Source organism: Augochlora pura, chromosome 7, assembly GCF_028453695.1.
Source record: "Augochlora pura isolate Apur16 chromosome 7, APUR_v2.2.1, whole genome shotgun sequence".
Classification (NCBI taxonomy): domain Eukaryota; kingdom Metazoa; phylum Arthropoda; class Insecta; order Hymenoptera; family Halictidae; genus Augochlora; species Augochlora pura.
The window spans coordinates 31,747,319-31,758,923 of record NC_135778.1 but is presented as its reverse complement, the minus strand read 5'-3'; the positions used below and the strand labels follow the sequence as shown (position 1 = coordinate 31,758,923).

At 38.1% G+C, this 11,605-nt stretch overlaps 1 protein-coding gene across 2 annotated transcripts in view; it reads right to left on the bottom strand.

Annotated features, from left to right (window-relative positions):
* The window catches only part of LOC144473143 (uncharacterized), an 89,933-nt gene extending 79,027 nt beyond the window's left edge, over positions 1 to 10,906 (bottom strand). For both annotated transcript variants that reach the window (XM_078186762.1, XM_078186763.1), the window contains exon 1: positions 10,268 to 10,906. The gene's annotated coding sequence lies outside the window, so the exon portion shown is untranslated. The remainder of the gene's footprint in view (positions 1 to 10,267) is intronic.
* Positions 10,907 to 11,605: the final 699 nt, after the last annotated feature.

Here is an 11,605-nt window from a genome sequence, read left to right as displayed (position 1 = left end):
CCCCCCGACCATTGTCGTCATGTCTTGATCTTCCAAGGCGTTTCACGGTCGTCGAGAAACCTAATAGCCAGACACCGGGCCCCTTTCGCTGGGACCCTTTTGTTGAGTTTTCCATTCCGCACCCCAGTGACGATTGAGCCTAATTCCCGACGAGCCGATTTGATTTTGTTAATTACACCCGCATCACACCCGTATCGTTATTGTTGACCACTTTTTCCTGTCAGGACCGAGTTCGGTCTAATCCGTGTGAGATTCAAGATGGATTTTCCGCTCACCGAATCGTCTAGTGTTTGTTTCGTCTTTCTAAACGTTAATTCGTGTTTTTGGGATATTTAATTATAATTGTTTCATGATTTTTGAGTCTCTAATTATTGTCTCTTTCGTGGTATCTAAAAATATCCATGAAAGTCACTGGATCATTTTATGATTTCTCGTCGATTTTCAAGGACTCGTTAAGTTTTCTAAGTTATTTAGTAAGTATTTGTCGACTTCTCACGACTTCCAGAGACTATCCATCATCGTTTTCAAGGATTTTTCTAAAAATTGCTAATCCGAGGAATTTTCTTCGGCGAACGTTTCCGTATCATCGAGTTCTTCGAGTCTTTTCGATTTTCTTTAAGATTTCTAAGGAATAGTAATTCTTTTTTATTCGTAAACATTTAAACAACGTTACTAGCTACTAATTTATGTGTTTGAAATCACTAGACGGCACAATGAACTCTTTTCACGAAAGTAACAAAATTGTATTCGTTCCGTTTTGATTCTTCCCTAATCGCCGGGGATAATTTTCGACAGGAATTTCTTATGATTTTGCAGGATTATTCGTATGTTGAAATTCTCTAACATAATTCCACATTCCCAACGGACCCTGCTCGCAGTCCGAGTAGACCAAGATGATTATCTATCTCAATCTCTCATCACGCAATAATACTATCGTCTTATGCCCGCGCAGCGAGCAAAAAGACGTTTAACGATCGCCAGCGTGTTCTTGAAAGAGGGACGATATTCTTTGTGGCTGCACGGTGTTAACATATCCACGCCGATACATTCAACATTCAGATATCTAATCTGACTGGTCGTTGCTCAGCGGTTCTCAACCGATGCGCGCCGAAATAATATTCTTTTCTCGTGGCTACTCGCGTACCGCATCGTAACGCCATGTTCACCGATATTTTGTATTAATCAATTTAACATACATTACATTATATTACATACATTACATTATATTACATTATATTACATACATTATATTATATTAAATAAATCTGAAATACCAAATTAAATTTGTGACTACTACAGCAAAAGTGGAGAAGTGATTATATAAAAAAAAACATAGAATATATGAGATAGTTTTTATTAAGAATCATTAAAAGATGACGTAAAACCCCTTTGGTAAAAAATAATATTTAATAAAAATGATTGAAAGGTTCGTTACGGCAGCTTCGGGCACGAAACACCTTTATTTTTCTGATTAAAAACACTATTAACCCTCTTAGTACCGAAAGATAGTTTTCTTAATATTTTTATTAAACAACAATTTCATTTCCTATTTCTTCTGCCTTTTTGAATTTGTTATTTATCAGGCTTTTCAAAATTCTTGCAATTTCTTTCCAAAACTTTGTCAAACTTCGTCAAACGAGGTTTAAACATTTTGCTCAGATACAGACTCTTTTGGCCGGTACTAAGAGTGTTAAATGACCAATTATTCTCGCGCAAAAGAATATATTTTTGAAAACCGACATTTCTGAAAAATCAGAATACATTTTTAACGCATTCAGTGAAAATTAGAATGTTCAACAGCAGTTCCAATAAAGCAAAAATTTGCTCGAAAGCATGGAAATTGGAACGTTTACCCTAGAGATTTTACAAACGACTATAACGGTGACAGCATCGAAGAGTACCAAGGAAGAAAGCAACAAAGAAAAAGGTACTAACAACCTCCTGGAAACGACAATGAAATTAAAAGTATCTAACATTTCCAGGCCGCAAGATCCGGATTACTAGAGAAGTAGAAAACGCAACGAACGACACACGAGAACGAAAGCACCCTTAATCCCCCATTACATTATTCATATATAATTCCAGTAGATTATGTCTGCAGCATATTCAACCGGTAAGGTGCACGTTTCGACTTTTATTTTTCTCCCTGGAACGCATTTGCGGATATGGAGATTTAGTACCCGAGATGAAATTCTCGCTATTTTCCTAAATGCCTTTTAATATTTCAACCACCTTAGGAATTCTAGGGTATTTTATATCCTCCGCGCTCCGGTATTTTTGCAGTTTTATTTAGAAGTTAATTTCAAACCTCACTAATTCGACTTTTCAAATAAATTTGTCTTTAGCTGTAATTGAAAATATCGATCAACGAAAATATTAATTTCACTTTTTTCTAATTTGTTAATTTTTGTATTTATTTCTGTACTTTCTATATTTTTGTATCTGTTTTATTTCTGTTATTTGTCGTGCGCACTACATAAAACGATATTATAATATAGACAATTCATTTGTAATACGTGTTCTTAATTTTTTACGAAAATAAAATTTTTTCAGCATGTTTATGGGAAGCAGTGGCTCGATAAAAATAAATTGCTTCTTTTAATAATTTCGATAAGTTGAAGAAAAAAGCAGAATTATGAAATTCCTCGTACGTCTGCACAATTTTATATTTCGACCACTTATTTTTCCTATAAATGCATAAAATCTGCAATCTAATCACAACTATTTAACAAATAATTTGCTACCTTATTGCTTCAGCGGACGGCGGATATAATATTCTATTTAAACGACTATTCCTGGAAATGGCGGGAAATTTTATCGCACAGAAGTTTCTCGAAACCTGTCCCGGAACTTTCTGTCCCCGTCAGAAAATTCTGCGAACGAGAAACGAATGCTGACGCGCCGTATAATTATGCGAACCCGAAGTATGAAAATGGTGGAAAACGGTCGCAAACCACGTCGCCGTGGAGACACCAGAAACAGCGATTTTCCGAGTAGGCAACATGGCGGCTCGAAAATCTGCTTTCCCCTCCGGTACGGCCGTACACGTCACCGCCGCCACTACACGCAGCGCACGACCGTTACTCCCTATTTAGTTAATGAGTTAAGGATGCCTGCGAAAAATAACGTCTAATCGCCTTCGGATTCCCGCGGTTCTGCACGACGTGTTACGTAACGCGCAAGTGGCTATCAATTTCATAGATTGGCGAATCTCCGCGGAACACGCGACTCCCTTCGATCGGTTTTGTCGAAAACGAAAACGACAGGACCGTCGGTGAGCTCCGCCATCGGGTATCTGCCGAAGCACTTCCGGGAAATAACGCACGCCGCGGATAGGTATCACATCGGAATTCTAATCGCAATTAATCGGAAGCGTATGTACCTCCGTTCGGCATCATATATTCATAGAGCGATCTATCGCACTGCGAGCTATCCTAAAATGCATGTATGTCTTTTATCGACAACACAATCTGGCTTGGGGAAACACGGGAAAATTAATGACACGCTTGTTTGCTATATTTGAAAAATACGTCAACGAATTCCCTGAGTAATTAATAAAACTGTCATTAAAAAAGGAAATACAACCACACAGTATGACGGAGTTTTACGCATTGAGTAAATCTATTATTTTGTTTTCGGAGAACAATTCTTCAGAATGTCTGCAATTTTCTAATGAATGTAAACCCTGAAGAAATTTTAATAGTTTGAATTACTTACTTTGTACTAATTAAGTAACTAATTAGGGACTAATTAGTTAAAAGTTTTGAAGTTTCGTAAATGTCGTTATTATGTTTATTTGTATAATAAGCGATTTTGTGTGACATATAGTTTCGTACAAACAAATATATATTTTATTTCATATATATATATATATATATAATTCGTGAAAATGTTTGAAGTATTGCAAACAATATTGCGCAATAAATACAAATCCCGATGTAACGATACTTATTTTAATTACTTCCCTTGAACTACTATAAATAGTCATTAATTAATACCTCAAAATTTAACCAGTAGAATTTAAAACTAACTAAAGTTCGCAGGTAAGCCGCATAAACAAGTGAAAAAACTGAAACTGTACGCGATGTCAGTTAAAACTTAGACATAGTAATTTGTTATCCCCAGAATCCTCGCAGACGAGGAAATCAATGTTACGTTTGCATCTGGTAACGCGGCTCGTTCACTGGCTCCTCCGCAGCGTAGAGTCTACACGTATACACGTGCAGTTCCAAGAGGAACCAGTCTAATCTTCAAAACTACTGCCGAAGTCAGTTCAGCGACTGAACCGACACAGACGCACACGTACGCGCGCGCGTTCTTCTTGAGCCGCCTTCAATCGTCGCAAGACCAACCAGCGTTACAGAATTCCCCGGGTACGTGACTCCCGTGTAAACACGTATGCCGGTGCACGTTCCGCGGCGACCGCATCACTACCATCGCGCTGCTCCCAATATTATCATAATTCGATCGGCTCCCGACGATCGAGTATAGTCGTTCGATTTTCACACCTGACTAATTCGATCATTTTCCCTAGGTCGCAACGTAGCCGAGAATCATCCTCGAGATATAGTCACCACAATCTACCGATAAAAACGCACTGGGCTGAACACGTCCCTACGAAAACGAGCATGAACTAGGGAGGGATCAGTTTGAATCGATTTTTCTGAATTCTCGATTTTTTTTTAAATAATTACAATTTAGACACACTAAACACATCAAAATTCGTTGGAATTGATATATTAGCCCTATTAAAAATCAATTAAATGACGCTTCTACTAAATATGAATTATGTGTCAAATTCATATTAAAGATTTACTCTGAAATGAATTTATAAAATTCGCTTCAGATAAATTTTTTATGACAGTATAGAATTAATTTTATCCTGCAATTTTAAGTTAATTTAAATTGATCGAAAATATTGAAGTTTAAACATTTTCTCTGCAGTTTAATCAAGAATCCATTATAATTTAAAATTCAATTAAAAAGCAATCGTCATCTAAAATGTATGCTCCAATTCGAATTAAAAATTCGCCATAATTTAAATTTATAATACAAATTTATTATAAATGATGCTATTCTATTTAAAATCAGTCGAATTAAATTTTAGTTCTGAATCTATTTTCAATTTAACGTAACCATAACGCCAAGAACTAGTATACTAAATAGTATACTTCGATTACCGATCGATACTTTTTAAACTTATTTTTCAAGGTTCAATGTTCTATTAAATCGATCTTTGTCACTGTGATTCAGAATCGACCTTTCTTATGCACGATTCGCTCGTCCCTAATATGAGATTGTGCTGTTCCGACGATCCTAAAACGGCGATTTTCAGTGACTCGGTGTTCCGCTGGTCTGAAGCGTCGCCGATTATTTACATATTGCTCTTATCGAGAATTATCAGACGGTTATTTTTGACTTATCGGTTTAGGATGCTGACCATGATTATTTTCTTTTTTTAAAAAAGAACTATCACCGTTGCCATGGTGTATCGTGCCGACATTATCGAAATTGTTCTTCGATAAGTTCGAGCTAATCGAGCTTCAAGTAAACAGTAATTAATATTCGAGAACTGTGAGATAACTGCAATTAAATATTAGATAAGAAAATGATTTATTGACGAAAATCCAATGAATTATAATTGTTATGTTTCGATGACGGTATTATAAAAACATGCTCTTTATTCTGAAAACTTTAAATTTAAATATCTTGAAAACAACAGGTTTTTTAGAAGAATATTGACTACGAAAGTTACTCGATTTCCAGGAGCAGCTATTTTATTTATTTTTTTTTGTCGATCGCTTTAAAATTTATTTTATTTTATTCTAATTTTGTATTTTATCCTTTTAAGATAAAATTTGATGCATGGAGTAAGAATCTGTAAACAGAAATATAGGTTTCCATTCGAAGAAACAAGGTTACCCTCCAAATAATCTTCAAAATGATCAACAAAAAAATCATTGCGAAATCGTTGCGGAAGATGCAACAACTAAAATTCAACGATAATATTTTTTGCAAATTACGTTTCCTGTCGGTCACACCTATTCTTTCTATACGCTTTTTTGATGTAGTATTGACGATATCGTTGACTATCAATAAGTGATCGATAACTTATCGATAATCAGCGGCAACCCCTCGAAGCTGAACTGGAGGGTGAAATGTTCAAATTACCAATTCCGTTAGGGCTTTTGTTTCCAACTGGCGCGACACGTCATGGCCGTGTATGGAACACGCCCGCAGGCAGCGCCGGTGAAAATATTCTTTCAAGTAATACATAATGCACACTTCGTTCCGTTTTCTATTTTCAATGCATCTCGATGGTTCAAACGCAACTGCTTAAAGCAAACGAATGCGTTTGATGCGTTTGTCGGTATAAGTGAATTGTCGTCTGCCATTGTTAGAAGTAAATCTGAATAAATTGGAACACGATTGGCAAATAACTATTTGAAAGAATTTATTTCAAACCGTTATTTACTCTATCGTTATTCGAAAACAAAAATAATACCGATTCATTCAAGGGAAGACGATGAAATAATAATTTCGTCATTTCTTTATTTCAGATTAGCCAGAGGAAGTAATGCTGAAAATAATAATGAACAACCGGTATTATTTCATGAAATGTTCACAACAATTACTTTAGAAAGATGAAAACCAGCTCCAGTCATTAAATTTAACGTCATAATTATCTCAAATAGTTATCAGATAAAATAACATGCGTATTTAAATAATATATCAAATATGCGTGCGATACTATACCCTCTTGAATTTACACTAATTTCTTGGAATTTCAGATGCATGCATCGGATACGTAATTACTGGTCTACGAATCTTTATGCAGAATGAAAATATTCTGCATTTGATGCAGCAAAGGACAACATTAATTTGAAAGTGGCATTTTTGCTTTAATAAGTTTAACACATCGATATTAGTATATCTACACTGCTAAATATTCATAATCGGTTCTATAGTTCTTCAATTTTGTCACAAATGAAAAAAAAATCCGTTGTCTGTTATTTACAACAGTACGTAGTCATACACGCATTACATAAAAATCCTAATGGCTGAAGTCTAATTTTGCAATTTACCTTCGCAAAATACGAAATGAAATTTGACTTACTAAAATTATTTATGGGCATAGAATCGACCGGAAAACCTGCTGGCCGTGTTGCCAGCCAAAAATAAGCATTACAAATCTTTCGAAAGGCGATAAAAACGTATCGAACAAAGTCGGCAATGCAGGTTTAATCAAATAGAGTGAAGACTTCCTTGGAACGTCCTTCAAAGCGGCTGGAATATTACTTCGTACCATCTGCCTAGCATCGAGCGCGTAAAACATCAAGTAAACTAATTTCTCTGGAAACTCTATCCAGCTCCGTCGGCAGGGAGGCATCCATGATACGCGACAATACTAGAAGACACCGCCTATAACCGTACAGCAATCTACATTATGAACAGACTGCGGGTTTTATACATTTAATGGCAAAATTTAAAGAAATAATGATATTGCAAGAATTAATTAATATCGATATTTTACTTCCGGTTCTAATAAAATCATTAAAGAGAAGAAAGTGTTTCTAATTAGCTCTCGTGTTTTATGTTTCTAATTAGTTCTCGTGATTTAAATAGATTCTCAGTTGCAAAACATATATGAGAAATAATTTATGCTTCTAGTTTGTATAGTATTACTGTTCACGGCGTGAGAAATTATTTACCAGAAAATTGTAGTTTATAACTATACAAATTACAACGACGAAAGTACTTGTCTGAAATCAAGACTAAACTATGTATGAGATACGGAACGAGTTTTTGTCAAAATCGTTAGTTTTTTGTTGATCATGTCTACGTTTATTCTACTATGATTGATTTATACCGTAATACCCTAAGCGTCTATTTATTCCATTCTAATTGCGGTTTCCTTGAAACCTCTAAACCTCGCCGGAAAGGATCACACTTTTCCGTCTTCTATGCGAATGAATTTGTTGATCGGCGAAGCATAATCGCGCTTGTTTACGGTTGTTAGTTATTAGCATATTTCTAAACAATTTACGATTTTTAAATGTTTTGAACTTTGTATTGTTCGCTAAACTGTCTTAAGGCTTTGATTGTATTCCGGCTTCTACTTTTCTCTGCCGTGCCAGCAGCGCAGAACTCAACGTCTACACCAAGATGGCTCCGTTCCCCGTAAAATTGTTGTTTTTCGACGACCAAACGGAATTAAATTCTCGAAAAATGTATTTTAAATAATTATACAACGCAATCTCTTCCTAATGTCATAGAAATTTTTTCCAGTGATTATGTTATTATTTTGTAAAATACATTAATCGTTATTCTCTAAAATATGTTAATCATATTCTGCAAAATATGTCAACCATTGTTCCGTAAAATATGTAATTATCCTCTTCGCAATATTTTATGCGAAGCTTGAAGAGACACTGTTAACTCCCGCTATTCTATTGACTAGTAAATATCTCGAAAAGACAATCCATACTCAGTACAATCGGCAAAAGCAACAAATTATAGAACCTACATAAACGAGAGCTAATGCAAGAACCTTAACTTAAACTACTATAGTCCTGCTCTTAGGTTCTTCGTAATTCAGAATAGAAGTGCATTATAGCTGTCTCAAGTACTTGAACCTATATTATGACTAGACCGCGGGATTATGTGTTCACGGTAAAAATGGCTAGTTGAAATATAAAATTGCGACCACATAAAAAGAATTTAATAACATTGTCACACCATCTTCAAGTTAACAGAGTTATTCAAGGGAACAGTTTATTTGTACTACATTTCTGTTTCTTCGAATCGATGCAAGCAATCTTTATTTCGTCTGAAGGTTCGCCGTCTAGTTGCAACAGTTCTAGATTCCTAAACTTGTCTAAATGTGCCGTAGCACGCGTTCGTGATTATTATTATATTGCCCGTTCAGTATAAAATATATCAATAGAAATTACCATCCCATGTTGTTCAATCTGTCTATGTAATAAAGATTACGTTATGCTTTTCTCCTCTAACTTCCTAATATATTTACTTGTGTATATACTACATCAATATATACAGTTAAGGTATCCTTTGCTACAAATGAAGAATACATGCTTTGCGACAATGGTTGAGAGTCGAGCAATACTAGCGAAGGTACATTGTATATGAAACGGTGGAATACTAGGTGTTAAGTACAACCTTATTAATAGATATTGTGAACACGATGTAATAGAGTGAAACATGTAAACGTTCAACACCCAAACAAAGATAAATATCTAATCTGAATCTAATAATGTGAACGGGAAGAGTGAATTATTGAAAAAAACGTCAGGAGAGTTGCGATAACGATTTGCAGTAGGGCAAAGATCGGTTTAGTTCTCGTTAATTATACCGCGATGCTGACGAAAGTCTCTTTGAGCAAACGGTGACGTAGACGATACGTAAAAGAACGAAGTTTTCTCCTGCAGCTTTGTATGGTTTTATTACACCGTCTTACAGTGTTGTCGCAGACTGTACGGCTTCGAGCAGGAGCACGCGAGACGAAACCGGAAATGGGAAACGCGTCGCAGTGCCGAGTGTCCCGATCGGAAAGCCCCTTTTCGTCGTTCAGGCCGAACGTGCCCGTCGGGACGAGCCTCCATGTTAACCGTCGCCTCGAGCCGCCTTTATTGCGCAGCGACCACGTCGAAAAACCTAACTCGCTAACCACTGCAGCCTCTCCCCGGGTACCAAGCCGGTACGAAATCCCGGACCGAGGATCCTTCTAGCTCGGCCAACAGATGAGAGACCCCTTCGAATAATTCCAACTGCATAAGCAAAAACCAACGGTCAGTCTCTCCTGACGTCAACGGAATCGTCTGTCCTCCTCGATCGCACGATTCTCGGTCGATTTTCCTACGAATCGATACCCGTAGGTAATTAACCGCGATAGTACCCGGGAGTGTTGGCGGCCCCATTTCCGGTTCGACGTCCAAAATATTTACACCGGGGCCACGGAACAAAAGAACGTGTCCCCAGGAGCGGACGAGCGAACGCCAGCGCCACGATAACGAGACAGAAGAAGAAGGAGAGAGAGTGAGAGAGAGAGAGAGAGAGAGCGCTAGTGAAAAAGCAAGAGAGAGAAAGAGAGAGAAAAGAAAATGATCAGGATTTTCGACCCATTTCCGGGCCGACCTTCGTACCATCTGCGGCACATAAACAAAGAACGAGACGGATCGGTAATTGGTCGTCCGCGGACACGATGCGCGGGTTTCGCGGGAAGACATTACCACGGTGCTGTACTCACTGCATCTCGTCGACGGCCGGGCTCACGGAACACATCGCGCTGGCGACGGCACGGCAGTCACGGTCACAGTCACGTAAGCACCGAGCAGCAGCAGCAATGTCGACGATGGTGGTGTCGATGCCGAGCACAAACGCAGAAACACTCATCACTGTCACCCAGCGCACCCCGATTTCATTCGAGCCCGACTTCTTTTCCCTTTTCTTCTTTTTTCGTTTGGTTTTCTTGTTGGTCGGCGGCGGACGATACGCTAAGGGGGGAGGTCCAGGGGCGGCGCGCGTCCGTGCTGAAGGAAAAACCAGCGAGACGGACTCGTTTTTCCCGTCCCCGTTCCACCTCTGCGGTCTCTCCGTCCCGCGATCGCCGGAGAAACACTGGCCGACCGACACGAAAATCGACCCGCACCACTTTCGACTCTTCTCTTTTTATCGTCGGCCCCCCGGGTTTTTCTTCTGGCCGCCGCACAGTGCACACTCGTTGGATTTTTTACTGTTCCGTGGGGCTAGCGAGGCCAGCCACCGCCGTACGGGCCACAGCCGATTGCCAGGCAGCAGAGAGCACCGCGCTCCTGGCTCGTTACCAAATTTTTGCACCTCGCTCGCCCGTACTGATTCGATGCAGCCGAGTTTCTTGACTGAGCGGCCGATGCTCGCCGAGCCGTGCCCCGCGAGACACCACGGCTACCAATCTAACTACGGCCGCCGGTAAATGTCACTAGATTAGGCGTGGAGGACGATGCCGCCCTCGCGCGACCGTGGGGAAATGGATCTTTCGAATCGATTATTGAAAATTTCTGCGGGCGTGATTGATCGGTCGTTTTATAGTCTTCAATGAGAAATTTTCTAATCTATGGTTATTATAAGAATAATACATATTTGTGTGTGATTGGGAAGCACCGGCTTCTGTTATTAACCACTACTTAGAAAAATACGCTTTAAAAACTACATTTTGGACATTCGTGACGCGTTTGAAAACTATTTTATTAAATTATTTATACTTTAATAGGGCATTTAAAATGTTTCAGAAATATCGCTGTAAATATTACATCAAAAAACATAGATGGATCATGTAATTGAAAAAGAAAACATTTAGGACGAAATACGTCTGAAATAAAACGTTCAGTGTAGGTCGTGTAAGACTTTAAGATCTACACTCAATGTAATATAAACGCCTGCAAGACGTCGTGTGAATCTTTATTTTCACTTTAAAGCTAAAAAATATTTCGCCAAAATTTAGTCTGCGTCATACAGAAACTTACGAAATTGTTATTCAATAACAATCTCTTAGTTAAAATTGACCAATTCCCTCTTGTGGAAATGGCAACATTATTAAAAGCACAAA